General features: G+C 35.5%; 1 pseudogene; it reads right to left on the bottom strand.

The window, feature by feature from the left end:
* Nucleotides 1-10,044: 10,044 nt before the first annotated feature.
* LOC126598893 (phenylacetaldehyde oxime monooxygenase CYP71AN24-like) lies at nucleotides 10,045-12,209 on the bottom strand (annotated as a pseudogene).
* Between the last annotated feature and the right edge of the window lie 3,477 nt (nucleotides 12,210-15,686).

The following is a 15,686-nucleotide window of genomic DNA, read 5'->3' as shown; positions in this document are numbered from 1 at the left end:
TCACTTGGCCTTAATCGACACCTTTCTTCATATAAAGGAGACAAACACTGAACATGGTTTTCAAACGGATCTCATAATAATTGCAGCAGCCATATAAAAATTATTATTACTATATCTTTCTGGAAACTAGAATCTCCATCTTTTCTATATAAGAAGCAGTTAATAAAAACCGCACATAAAATAACAGCCAAGTATGAGATCTCTATATACCATAGAATTTATATAATTAACAACAACAGTACCAATTAGGCGGTGATAGGTGCATTAGTTACCATATTTTCATGTTAATTATCCTTAAGTTTTGTTAAGGAATTGCTCTTAAAAAAACCTTATTACTTTCATTTTCTCAGCTTCAGCCAATTTGTGCACTTAGAACATTTTTGGTGATAATTCGTTTTTTGGAGGACTTTTGATGCAAGGCCAATTGGAGAAGGAAGCTAAGAGGTTGAAGATCGTTGTGTCTGAATTTCATAATTTTCCATGGAGCCATTCATTCTAGTTTCACGAATCAATCCCGTAGAAGTTGGTTTCCCGTTAGAATTGTGCAGCTGTGGGATAATGAAGATTTGGAGGCTTTCTTGATTTTTCCTAGTGGTGTGTAATATATGCTTGGAAATATAAGAGATATAGCTATGTTTCGAATATTTTTCCAGATTTTTCCAGAAGATAAATCGACCCCAAAATTGGCTTGCAAGACAGATGACGTGTTTCCCAAGCCAAGAATGATTCTTTCATTGTTTGTGTCATTAATTGTTTAGGAGTTTGTTTTATTTTAGGAGAGTTTCTCCCAGACCTTTTAGAGTTTTTATAGTATAAATAAGGTCCCTAAACTCTCTCAAAAGATCCATCCCCCCATATCTCATATCACCACCACATCCATACTACCATTCACCATCTCCGCAATTTGTGAAGAAGAGCTTAGGGACGTGCTTTGCCATGGATTCCGGGTTCTATCTTTCTTTTGTTTTTATCTCTATGTGTAACTAAGTTATTTTCTAAGGTTTATGCTGAATCCATGACATGAATATTTGCGAAGTACTTTGTTGGTTATTATCCAATTATATGCCATGTTATATTCTTAATCTTTGTGGGTATTTTATTCTAGATTTGAGTTTCTAATGATTGATCACCTTTAGGAATTTTGCATCTAGATAATTAGGTAAATCTATGAGGATGACCAATATCAATTAGGTTTATTGGAACTAAGATTAAGAAGAGTAGACAAACTAGTGAGGATGAGCAATATCAAGCTAGTCCTACTTGGTTGACATGATTCTTCTACGCTTAATGGGTTTTTATGTGTTTAATTGTATGCTTAACCAATAGGATATAATTAGCATGTAGAAATACAAGAGTTGATGCCTGACCACGGATTAATTCATATCTTAGAAAGAACAACCTTTCACATTGGCATTGTAATTGGATAGTAGTCGGCTCTAGGAAAAGTAAATAGGATTGTTTTTGGCGGATTCATAACCTTAGACTTCCATTGTTTCTCAATTTCTTCTTGTGTTGCGTGTTTATTTTAATTAATTGTCTTTTCTATTTCTTGTTAATTATAGTCTTACTCAATTATTCAATTTAATCTATCCTTTGTTTGTTTAATTAAGTCTAGCGTGATTACTCGGTGAATTGGTGTTAAAACAATCCTAGTAGGATCGACCTCGTATTTGCATATATTACTACAATTGATTCGTGCGCTTGTGAGTTTAATTTGGTTTAAATTAATCTATTATTTATGTTAGTTTAAATACACATCAGGTGGCATGAATAATAATTTTACCAGGTCTCAAACTTTAAAACATTGCTTGAGCGACATGCCTAGAATGCCAAGAGAAGTTAAATTCAAACTAACATTAATTTAAAAGCAGTTAGAGACTAATTTCTAAGAAATGTATATATAAGACAAATGATCTTCTATCTTAATCATCATCATCAATAATTTAAAAGTAGTTAAAAGATTCACGTCATAGTTGCATGAATGAAATATACAGCCTTCTTCTTTATTTCTTCAAGAGGGCTAGGCTCAACGTAAATTACAATATTTTTATTGCCAATCTCTAAAGCCCTAGGCTTTACTCATAATTTCTAATTGTCCCATAAAAGAGTTTCCGTCTTTAGATTGTTGGTGCAATATTAAAATATGAATATAAATAACAGAGAAATTCAACAATACTAATTGTAGAAAATCACAACATTAATTGCGTACAAGATTAGTATAAACAACTAGAGAGAAAGTAAGAAATACTGACAAACTTGGAGATTGAGGCTTGTATAAATGCAATGTGTCCATAAGATAGAATTTCGCCATATCCTTGTGTTTGTAGTTCGGTAGGCGTCCGTCTCTCAAGATTCAACAATATATAATCCGAAGTTGAAGCACTACAATCTTCAGACTCTGGCGAACTTTATATATTGTGTACTCTCAAGACACGACTAGGAGTTTGACAAACAAATAATAAGAGAAACAAAGTGGGAAAACCCTATTTCTCAAGAGGAAGAATTAACTCTAATTTTCTACACTTTAATGAAAATAATCATAGAATTATGTACAACCCAAGTACTTAATAAAAAGACATAACTTTTCATCTATTAGTAAACACCATTTTACTAACAGGCACCTATTGAATTCAAACTAACTCACGGTTACAATTTTCCATTCAAATGTTAAATTACATATTATAATAATTAATATTAAATACATAATTTCCAATAGTCAAAGTTCTAGAACACATATTTTCCTAGCTTGTCTCCAGTAATCACCGTAGGAGGAAAACCAATGTCTGTGCATCCGTAGTACAATACATCTTCAGCCGTGGTTTTGGGACTGTTGGAGAAAACAATGTCATGAGTCCTCATAATCTCTTTGGAAAATTCTGCAGATGAAACCATAAGAGTCGGAGCATGGTCTAAGTGCATGGGCAGAAGAGGGCTATACTTTTCAGATACAGCTCGAAGAGAGCGGTTTGGTAGGGTGCCTAGCTGGTGAAGGTTCCCAATTATCGGAAGCTTGGGGATGATGGTGGCAATTGAAGTTTTCCACCTGATTTATTGAATGTGAGAAAAACAAAAAAATGACAGGAGAGGAGCAAGGAAGATGGAGGTGTTGACGGTTAAGCTTCTGCATATCAGCCCCCTAGCCAGAATTGGTGCAAATGTGGTACGAATACACTCATTCCCTCCGCTTGGGATTAAGAACATGAAATTAACAACACAATCTGCTCTGCAGTCCTTTATAGCAGCAGCTTTTGATGCATAAAAGTACGTTAATTTGACCTTTAAACAGCTAGAGGTACTTGTACAGTTTATGTTGGAATTTATTAGGTTTATTTAGGAAATTAATTAGAGATTTGATTTGATTTTGTAGTAGGGTATTTTTGGCATTTACGCATTAGGGTTTCTTAGGTTTATTGCTCTATAAATAGAGCTTGTAATTTAGTTTGAGAATAAAGCTAGTCACAATGTAGCCTCTTAGGGTTTTGTAGCCGTTCTGACATTCTCGTTTATTCAATAATATTCCTATTATTTTGTAGTCTTGTTCGTTGCGCACTCTGATATTCAACTTAGTATCAGAGCAGGCTTGATCCTTCGGGATTTAATCTGCTCATGATGGGTGTCAATTTGTTTGAATTAGTTTTGTTTGTCTATTTGCTGGTTATTAGTTTGATGTCAATTTGTTCGTAGATTGTCGTCTTTCGCTGTGTTTTTTTCCAGTTTAGATTCGTTGTTCATATTATTCGTTGTTTGTTCTTGTCCCATACTTCTACATCTAATCCGCATCCCACACCGTTTTGCACTAGATCGACCACCCTTACAATTTTTTACAAAGCCCATACCCGAGCACCTCTTGGATTGTTTTTGCTCACTCGCTTGTTCGCCTGCTTGTCTTGTCTTGTCCGCCTAATGGAGCTTGCCTTGTCGTGTACGCCTAAAGGAGCTTGCCTTGTCGTGTCCGCCTAACGGAACTTGTCTTGTCGTGTCTGCCTAATGGAAATTGCCTTGTCGTGTCTGCCTAACGGAAATTGCCTTGTCGTGTCTGCCTAACGGAGCTTGCCTTGTCATGTCCGCCTAACGGAGCTTGCCTTGTTGTGTCCACCTAACGGAGCTTGTCTTATCGTGTCCGCCTAACGGAGCTTGCATCCACATCTGCTTGTTGGCAACCTCATGACGTGTACCGCCATAAGTTTGACGGAGGGTGTTGGAAATTATTAGGTTTATTTAGGAAATTAATTAGAGATTTGATTTGATTTTGTAGTAGGGTATTTTTGGCATTTACGCATTAGGGTTTCTTAGGTTTATTGCTCTATAAATAGAGCTTGTAATTTAATTTGAGAATTAAGCTAGTCACAATGTAGCCTCTTAGGGTTTTGTACCCATTCCGGCATTCTCGTTTATTCAATAATATTCCTATTATTTTGTAGTCTTATTCGTTACGCACTCTAATATTCAACTGTTTATCTGCATATAAAAACGCTTAAAACTCCTGCATACGATAATTAAACTCAAGGCATCACAGTCAATCCGAAAACTTACATCATGTAATAGTTTAACAAAATTTACGAAAAAGAACAATTCAGTTCATTGCCATTGAATTCGACATTTTTTAGGATGTAAAAATCATGCTCACTGTAATCCTAGTGTACAACTTTGCAGCAAATTTGTAGAAGTGAGCAAAGATGATGCAAAAATTTGACAAAGAGAATATGAAATCACATTAGAACTATCCATCAAGTCAAGAACATGAGTTAGTTTATGGATCAACCTAGCCGCCTAAAGTGAAACGAATTAGCCTCGGTTACCTAGTTTATCCCTGCTAAATCATGTACTTATTCCTATGTTTATTCTGCTAGTACAACTTCGCTTAGATATATATGCTATCAATCTACTGGGTTTCTAGTTAGGTTTGGTTGGTAAGGTTCTTGAACTACCTGTTGATTTCTAGTTCAAAGTGGTTGTTTGTATTCATTCATGTCAGCTCTTGGTGAAACAATATTGAACTTGGGATCAAAGACATCAATACCATGAACAACATGGTTGAGCCCAGGAAGGGTGAAGGCAGCATGGCTCTCATACTGACCAATAGTGTATTTGATGTGAGTAGATGAAGTTGCAAATGCAACTTGTACCTTGAAATTGATGCTGCATATAAATGATACCGCATATGGCTGATTAACTGATGTTGCATATGACTAATGTTGCAGATGCAACTAGTACCTTGACCACTGATGACTTCTTTCAGCAAGCCGTCTTAAGCTAGATCAAAGGGGTTGATTAATCCAAGCTTGCAAAACAAACTTTGAAACTGAGTAGACTCTAGGGTTTTTGTGAAAATGTCTGCCAGTTGATCATGACTTCGAGTGACAATCACTTTGGCTTGAACTTGGGCATGCATGTAATGACAATCCACTTCAATGTGTTTTGTTCTTTCGTGAAACACCGGATTCGATGCGATGTGCATGGCAGCTTGGTTATCACAGTACAAATACATCGATTAAAAGCTTGAAAAACCTAGGTCTGTAAGGTGACTTTTTAACCAAATAAGCTCACAAGCAGTGGATGCCATCACACGGTACTCAGCTTTAGCACTTGACCTAGTTATCACAACTTGCTTCTTGCTCTTCCATGTAACAAGGTTGCCCTCAACGAAGGTGCAAAAACCTGTGGTAGATTTACAATCAAGGGCATTACCTGCCCAATCAGCATCAATATAGCCCATAATGTGAGTTGAACCATTTTTCTTCATGAGAATCCCCCTTCCCACTGAACCTTTAAGGTACATGAGAAGTCTTTTGACCATTTCCTAGTGAATTGAGGTAGGAGAAGGCATGAACTAACTAATGAGACTCACTGCATAAGCAATGTCTGGTCTCGTAATAGTAAGATAAATGAGTTTCCCAACTAATCTTTGATCGGTGCTGAGATCAATTAAAGATTTGCCTTCAACATCTAACTTGTGTTTGCTGACTAAATGAGTACGAGCAGGTTTGGAGTCCATCATTTTTGCCTTATCAAGAACATCCAACACATATTTTCTTTGATTTAATAATAGACCCTAATTAGAAGTAACAATCTCAATCCCAAGAAAATATTTGAGAACTCCCAAATCTTTGATTGCAAATTTGTGGTGAAGGGATTGCTTGAGAGCATTAATATTGTCTCCTGTAATGATTAAATCATCAACATATATAAGTACCACGAGTTTACCAGCTGAACCAATTCAAACAAATAAGGAAGAATCATCATGGCTTCTTTTGAATCCTACAGCTTCCAAAACTGAGCTCAGTTTAGAGTACCATGCACGAAGAGATTGCTTGAGTCCATATATAGCTTTGTGAAGTTTGCAGACCATATTAGTTTCATTCTCTTGAGAATGTCCAGGTGGTAATCTCATGTATACCTGTTCTTTGAGGTCACCATGAAGAAGGGCATTCTTTACATCCATTTGGAACAAGGGCCATTCATGAGTAACAGCCACAGATAGTAGAACTCTCACAGTGTTCATCTTGGCAACTGGAGCAAATGTCTCATTGTAATCAATGCCATATGTTTGAGTGAATCCTCTAGCTATTAGTCTGGCCTTGTGCCCTTCAATTTCACCATCAGAATGAAATTTTGTCTTGTAAATCCACCTATTTAGCACAGCTTTCTTCCCTTTGGGAAGCTTGACAACACTCTATCTGTGATTATTATTCAAGGCCTTGAGTTCTTCGTGCATTACTTCTTGCAAGATTGGATTGACACTAGCTTCTTGAAAACTTTTAGGTTCAGTTTCATTAGACAACAGACTAAGGAAAGATACATGAGATGAAGACAAATTTTTATAAGTAACAGCTTAAGAAATAGGATGTCTTGCAGTATAAGCCACATACTCTTGAAACCTTGTAGGTGGTTGCCTATCTCTGGTAGGGTTTCTCCTTGGAGCAATCACAGCTTCTTGGAGTTGATCTTAAGTTTGAGAAAGATCAGTGGAATTTTCACAACTCACATGATCATCAGTATGATTAATAGAGAGCAATTGGGAGCTACATTCATGCACTTCAGCTGGAATAGGAAGTGGAAAGGAATCCAAGAAACTCTGTCCCTGCAAAATAGACTCAGAGTTTTTTGAAAAATAGGGAGTGAATTCATCAAATCTCATATCTCTGGACACTATGATTTTTCGAGTGCTTAGATTATAGAACTTGTACCCTTCTGAGAACTTGAATAACCCATGAATACACATTTAGTAGCTCTTGGTTCCAATTTGTCACGTTGAGCAGCTTGAATGTGGACAAAGCAAATGCACCCAAAAGTTCTGAGGTGAGATACATCCATGGTTCTTCCTTTAAGGTTCTTATAGGGTGATTTAGAACTCAGTATTCGACTAGGCAACCTGTTAATGATGTAAGTGGTAGTAAGAATGCCTTGGGACCAAAACATCTTGGGAACATTAATTTGAAACATCAAGGACCTGGTTTTTTCCAACAAATCTCTATTTTTTCTCTCGGCAACACCATTTTGTTGTGGTGTACCCACATAACTTGTTTGATGCATAACTCCATGAGTGCTTAAATAGGTTGACATAATGTTAAATGTATACTCAGTGCCATTGTCAAACCTAAGTGTATGTATCTTGGAGGAAAAATGAGTTTTAACAAGATTGTGAAAGTCTTTAAAGGCATCAAACACTTCACTTTTAAACTTCAATAGATACAACTAAGTAGTTCTAGAGTAATCATCTACAAAGGTAACATAGTACCTATACCCATAAAATGATTCTACCCTCGAAGGACCCCAAACATCGGAGTGAATAATTTCAAAAAGACTATTGGTTCTAGACTTGGATGAAACAAAAGGAAGTCTAGTAGCTTTTGAGAGTTGACATGTCTCACATTCCTGTGAATCTTTACAAAACTTAGGAAACACAGTAGACAACACTTGTTCAGAAGGGTGAGCTAATCTTTGGTGCCAAAGCTACTATTCTTAATTAAGACTTAAATAGGCAAAAAAACTTTTAGACAATGTTGATATCCCTTGACAAGTAGTATAGACCATTTAGATTGACTCATTTACCAATCTTCCTCTTGGTGACTCGGTCCTGAAAAACAACATTATGAGGAGAGAAAATGGCAATACAATCTAAGGTTTTTGTAATCTTTCCAACGGACAACAGTTGGAAAGGGAAAAAAGGAACATAAAGTGTAGGTGACTCGACCCTATCACTCATCAAGTTTATCTTCCCTTTACCTAGAATAAGGTCCCTCTTACCACTTGCCACATATACATGGCTAGGTTTATGTAACTGAGTATACTCATGTAAACTGGATACTTTGTTTGTCATATGGTTAGTGGCACCTGAGTCTATAATCCAAACATCAGGTGAAAGACCTATATTTAAAGCAGTGGAAAGTGCACTTGTTATACTTGAGATGTCTCTTTGTGGTACACATTCTGAATCAGCCAAATTTCCCAAGTAAAGCAGTGGGATTTCCAGTGGCTTGATCCTCACTCTCAGTGCTTCCCTTCTTCCATTGTATATAGGAAGTAAACTCATTTATTAAATCAACAGGGTTGGAGGTGAAATTTACCAGTTCATTAGTAGATGTGCTTGCTGCATGATAGGCATTTGGAGCATAAGTTTGTGAGTGATTGAGTGAACCTCTTACATCTCTGAAAGACTTGTTTTCAAACTTAGGTCTTAATTCAGGATGTAGGATCCAACATTTCTCCCTCAAATGACCAGCACCATTGCAGTAAGTGCACTTCCAATCTGACCTCATTTCTTTGAACTGCTTGTCCCTTGCTGATTTGTGATTGACATTGAATGCTCTAGCTTCAAAGTTGGTCTTGATTTAGACACTCATCACTTTCCTGCGAGTTTCTTCTCTTTGCATAGCTTAACACACATTTGCAAAGGATGGAAGCTTATGAGTCATCGAAAGGTGGCTCTTGAGATCTTCATACTCTGGTCCCAAACCAGCCAAGATTTAGAAAACCTTGTCTTCATCAACCCTCTTCAAAAGCATAGCTGAATCAATGGTCAGTGATGTGTGGGCGATACAAATCTAGTTCGTTCCACATGTTCTTCAAGCTTCCAAGGTGCTGAACAAACGCTTGATCACCTTGCTTTAAACTAGCAAGGTTTTTTTTTAGTTGGAACACATAAGTAGCATTGTTTTGACTCCCGTACATCTCCTTGACTGCTTCCCAAAGAATATATAAGGATTCTGAGTAACTGAAAAGCTCAGACAGCTTGAGCTCCATGGAGTTGAGCATCCACGACATAACCAGTTGGTCATTACACAACCATGCATCATAAGACATAGAGGTAGTTTTAGGAGGTTTAATGTTGCCATTGATGTACCCTATCTTGGATCTTCCTCCTAGGGCAAGCGTGACAGCACGAAACCAACGTAGATAGTTGAATTCATTTAACAACACGGAGCACAACCTTTGATTAGGATTGATATCTCCATGAATGATGATGGAAGTTGCAGTAGAGGAACTCGTAGCCTCTAAAACCAAAGGGTTATCTTCTGCCATTTTCGTGGGATAAACAGAAGAAGAAAAAATACAGTAGAGAATAAATCAAAGGCAAGCCAATTATGGTTCCTACTCTAATACCATGTTGATTTCTAGTTCAAAGTGGTTGTTTGTATTCATTCATGTCAGCTCTTGGTGAAACAATATGGAACTTGGGATCAAAGACATCAATACCATGAAAGACATGATAGAGCCCAGGAAGGGTGAAGGCAGTGTGGCTTTCATACTGACCAACAGTGTCTTTAATGTGAGTAGATGAAGTTGCAGATGCAACTTGTACTTTGAAACTGATGTTGCATATGATTGATTAATTGATGCTGCATATGACTGATACTGCAGATGCAACTAGTACCTTGACCACTGATGACTTCTTTCAACACTACCCTTCGTACCACTTCGTCACTCATTCCGCTTGTCCATACCTATCCATTTTTTTTTCCTGAAGATGTTTCAAGAGACACTAGAACTAATTACATGCATTCTCAAATGTTCAAAGCGGATTAGGAAATCCAAAATATGTATTATTATAAAAAAACTATGTATCTGTTACAATTTCTACGCAGTCACATTACAGCGCCTCGTTGAGGATCACAACATTGTAAAGTGCAGAATTGCTAATGCAAATTTAGGTGAAACAGAAACTACGAACAAAATTAATTAAAAGCATAAATAAGCATGACAGATCTTGATTGAGGGATCAAGGGTTGTATGGGATTGGGATAAGGTTGAGAGGAGCCTTCTTATGGACTGAGAGTCTGTAAACTTCATTGGTGTCCATGGTCTTGGCCAATGCTTTATCACCACTAGGCAATTTCATATCAAACCAATATAGAAGGTTGGAAAACACATGTTCAGCTGAAGCAACCCCAAAGCCGAGTCCAGGGCACACTCTTCTCCCAGCACCGAACGGGATGAGTTCAAACTCCTGACCTACGAAACCAACGGACTTTTCCTCAAACCTCCCGGGGTAAAACTCATCGGGCTTGTCCTAGACTTTGGGGTCCCTTTGTACCGACTATGCGCTGACAAACACTTGTGTTTTCACACGGATATTGTAACCTCCCAATTTCACATCTGTACTTGTTTCACGGGGAATTAAAAGAGGCGCTGGAGGATGAACTCTCATATTTTCTTTGATGCAACATATCATGTAAGTCATTTGGGGGATGTCAACATTCTCATCTACAAATCCCTTTTTCCCCACCACTCTTCTTCATCACACTTTGATTTTTCCCAAGCTCTGTCATCAACCATATCATGGCAGTCCAACTAGTATCACTTCCTCCGACAAACATGTCCTGAAATCGTAAATTAAGAAGCCAAATCAATCTTCAGCCATATATATATATATATATATATATATATGTATGTATGTATGTATGTATGTGTGTGTGTGTGTGTGTGTGTGTGTGTGTGTGTGTGTGTGTGTGTGTGTGTCAATGTTATTGTTATAGAGAGTAAGTTATGAAGGGGGATATATACAGTGTGTGTGTGTGTGTGTGTGTGTGTGTGTGTGTGTGTGTGTGTCAATGTTATTGTTATAGAGAGTAAGTTATGAAGGGGGATATATACAGACCAGTAGAAGTAATTTGAGGTGGTCACTTTTGAGCTCAAAGTCATTGCCATCCTTTCGAACTTGGAGGAGAATATCCACGAAATCCTTCTTGCGAGGCTTGCCTTCTTTCTCTGCCTCCTTATGTTTGGCAATCAACTTATCGAAAAACTTATCAAATTCGGACCAAATTGATGTCAAATGTTTAATGTGGCCTCTAGCACGGTCAAGCCAACTCATCCTCGGACCAAAGTAATCCGTAAAACTGAAACTTATGAGTTGGCACATCAAATCTTTCGTCACATCTCCGAACCACTTGTCCTCTTCGCCCTCAAACTTTTGTCCGAGAATACACCTGCAGATGATGTTGTTGGAGGTTGCCACCAGCAGATCACTCAGAACAATAGGACCCCCGCCATTGAGACTCAACGCTTTGCGTATTGAAACTGTGACACCTTCTTAAGACTGAGAAGCTCAAGAACACAGATTTTCCGAACTTGCCTCCAGGACTCCCCGTAAGGAGCAAACGCCACATCATGAGCGTCATAGAACAATATTCCTGGAGCAGTGGCTTTCGGCCGGCTGCAGAAAGCAATGTCCTGCGTCTTCATCACCTCCTTGGCCATCTCTGCAGACGAAACAATCAGAGTCGAAACTTTCCCAAAATGCACTAGCATTAAATTGCCATACTTTTTCGAGAGAGCATGGAGAGAAAGGTGCGGGAATGTGCCTAACTGGTGAAGGTTTCCAATCAATGGCAACCTTGGCGGGGAAGGTGGTAACTTGAGTTTGCGTTTCTCATCACCATTGGACGATGATCTAGTAAACGAAAAGAGAATGAACGCAGAAAGGACGAGAAGAGGAAGAAGAAAGACATTCTTCTGCAGCTGCTCAAACACAAGTGCTAGAAGAGCCATTGCTGTTCTAGCTCTTATTGCTGGGTTCTTCTGGATACTTAGAATTCTGGGTTTTGCTGGGTTTATATACGACACAAATCTCTAGAATTTCCAGGTCAAATCAAGAGGTTTTTTTAACATGAATCCTTGCAAAAGATTAAAATTTAAAAAAATCTGGTGCTAGATTACTTATTCAATTTAATCTCTTGAAGTGTACTTTTATAAAAATTTATATTCAATTTTTGTTATTTAATGTGTATTTTTATTTAATCTCTCCCCATTAAATTTTAATTTTATTAATTTGCACATATTTAGTCCTCTAATTATAAATGAACATAAATGAGAAAATATTAAAACAAATTTGTAATACAAAAATATATAAATACATAAGTGTACAAAAATGACTGTGCCGAAATATATAAAATTGACTTTTTTGTACTGAAATTTTTGTATCTACAATTGTACCGAAATATATTATAATGAACCAAAATGTATTATATTGAATTAATGTACCTAAATGTCAATATTGAAATGTAAGTACCAAAATGTATGTACTGAAATATAATATATTAAATTAATGTACCAAAAAGTCGATACTCAAATGTGTGTACCAAAATGTACGTACCGAAATGCATTATATTGAATTAATGTACCTATATGTTTGTATCGATGGATATACAAAAATTTTATCGGAATATATATTATAAAAAAATTAGTTGCCTAAATGTAGACATTAAAATAAATTTTGATGAATGAAATAAAAATTAAATTTAAATGAAATTAATATATTAAAATAAAAATAAAAAGATAAATAAAACATCAATATATAACTAATAAATGAGATGATTAAATGAACTAAGGACTAAAATTAGATTTTAATCTTACACAATGTTATAGTCTAAAATTCATATTTTGTAAAGATTAAAAGGAAGTTTTCTATCAAATGAATAATCATTGCTTAGAAGTAGCTGGATTTTGATTTGCTTCCATTTCTTTTCCATATATGGATTATGTGGATGGATCATATGGATCCTAAAATCTAGTAAAAATAAAATAAGAAAAGGAAATCACCCATGATTCACACCCAACAACTCCTCACTAAAAAAATTCTCCAATTAAAAGCATCACACAGAATCTCTAAAAACGGCACAAAAAGCAAAGAACCTGAAGAACTGTTGACAAAAACCATAAACCCACAAGCAAAACATGCCTCAAATTTTTTCAGAGTCCTCCGCTGAATCAGAAGATGAGTTTGAAAAAATTTGAGGGTTCACAAAATAATGTAGGATTGAAGAATGAATCACTATATTTCACAAGGCATCGTCGCTTATATTGAAAAGAACTTGTTGATTAAAAAAGAAGAAAAATGTAGTACATAAAACAAGCTCTACCGTTCAACAATCCGATAATAAATGACAATTAATTATTAATAAAAGACATTTAATAATTAATAAAGAAAATTTGAAGCTGTTGTTATATTTGACAGCAAGCCCCTTTGCTGTCATTCCATGTCATGCTACATATGATTTGATATTTCGGTTTGAAACCATTAGTGGCTATCTTTTTTTATTGTTATAGCTTATGTGGACTTTTTATCTCCATTGGAGATGTTCTTACAATAATCTAGAGGAGAGAGACTTCCAAAATGCGTCAATTTGGAGATTCAAATCTCCATAGATGACTTGAGAGTTAAAACATGCTTAATATTTGTTCATATCATAACTGAAAGCTAGTGAACCTAATAGATGACTATTTTTCAAAACTTTAGGTAGTTATTTGAATTGTTTTAAAAGGTTATGACCACATTATTGAGATGTCTAGTGGTATTCATTTTCACTTGTAAGTAAGAGTCTTAGGTTCGATTCTTTTCAGTCCATTGTGAGGCTAAATTCATCCTTCACCTAAATGATATCGTTTGTTTATTAAAAAAAAGTTATGACCAATCTAAAACCACCCTTAAAAAATAATTATCCTGACTTAACCCAATAATTTTTAAATAACAACGAACATTTCTAATGATAACATTTTTTTAGGTCAAAGATAGATTTGTTAGATTAGATATTAGATTAAAGAACCGACTTAATTCGAATCCATACCCTGATGCAAGGGCAATACTCTTCTCTACCTTTGTAGCAGAGGTGGACTTGCGTTCTAATGATAACATTTGAAAAAGGATATGTTAACCTTTTATTTTATGTTTGCATTATTATGGCAAGCACCAGAATAAGAAATGCAATGATGATTTGCACAAAAATGGGCCACGTTGTATCTGTTAAATTTTCATAATTCAGATTCTCAGAAGGTAGGTAGTGTGAGATTTTCTAGCATCTGATTTTGTACAAGGGAAATGCCCACCCCTTTTCCTTAGGAATAATACTTGACTACTCAGATGAGTTTGAACTCCTACTCAAAATTTGTAATGTTTTAATGACAGAATTTTGTGTTTATGATAAGAACCGTTCATACTATAAATTACACTGTAAAGATCATCTCTGCAAAAACTAAATTAAAACTAAGATCATTTAGTCAATCTATTATAGCAAGTACATGGACAGTTCATAATGCTTTTACCAATACCATTCATTTATTTTTAAACATTTTGATGACTAAACAACCTTAGTTTTAATTGATTTTTGCAAAGACGATCTTTATAGGGTGATTTATAATATGAATAGTTCTGATTATAAACACGAAGTTCTATAAATTGACAACGAACAATTTTGAAAAAAAAAATTGAGTAGGAATTCCTACTAATCTTTAAATAGTCAAGTATTGTTCTTTCCTTAGGGCATTCCTATTTCCTATACTTTTCACATGTGGACCGCATTCAACTTAAAGAAATAATATTCTGAAAAGGACATTTTATTTCTTTTCCATCCCTTGATTTTATATCTAATATATCTAACAAATATAAAAATTAAATAAAATAATAGTAAAACCGCATTTTGTAAGAATCCGTTTGTGCAAAACTTGAGTACGAAGAGGCGGACATTACTGACAAAGTCGTCAACTCATTTTAATGTTGGAATTAAAGAGTCATTTAGTACTATAGTTTAGTGATATTCATTTTCACTAGTAAGTAAGAGATTTTAGGTTCGATTCTCGCTAAACATGAATTAGAACTCATATTATTGCTAGGGTTTAGGAAATGTTAAAAACAAACGGATTACTATTGTTTTTACATTATTTTTACTACTTTGCCTGATTGGTTGAATGGTTTTAAATTATTTTTTGTAGATTTAGTAAAACCACATTTTGTAAGAATCCGTAGTTTTACATTATTTTTACTGCTTTGTCTGATTGCTTGAATGATTTTAAATTATTTGTTTTGTGGGGGTTTCCCAAGACTTCATCTTTCACTTTAAATTTAATAGATTGGCCATGGTTTTAAATTATTTGTTTTGTGGGGTTTGCCAAGATTTCATCCTTCACTTCAAATTTAATAGATTGGCAAATTGAGGATGCCAAAATTCTATGATGATCCAAAATATCGTACATTTCGTGGTGGTTTCTATGAGTTATGAAACTTTTCTATGGTTTAAAACCAGAATACCGGATGTTTCGTGATGAATTACGAAACTTTTCTATAACTTTGTTTTGGGATAACAAATATAAAAAATAAATAAATGTTGTAAAATCGACAGTGTGTGCAGTAGCGTAAAAGAAACAAGACATAAAATTTATGAGGTTCCTCTACAGTCAGTGTGACTGAAGTA

This window comes from Malus sylvestris, chromosome 14 (assembly GCF_916048215.2).
Source record: "Malus sylvestris chromosome 14, drMalSylv7.2, whole genome shotgun sequence".
NCBI lineage: Eukaryota > Viridiplantae > Streptophyta > Magnoliopsida > Rosales > Rosaceae > Malus > Malus sylvestris.
The sequence above is the reverse complement of the archived record's forward strand: the minus strand, read 5'-3'. Positions and strand labels throughout refer to the sequence as shown.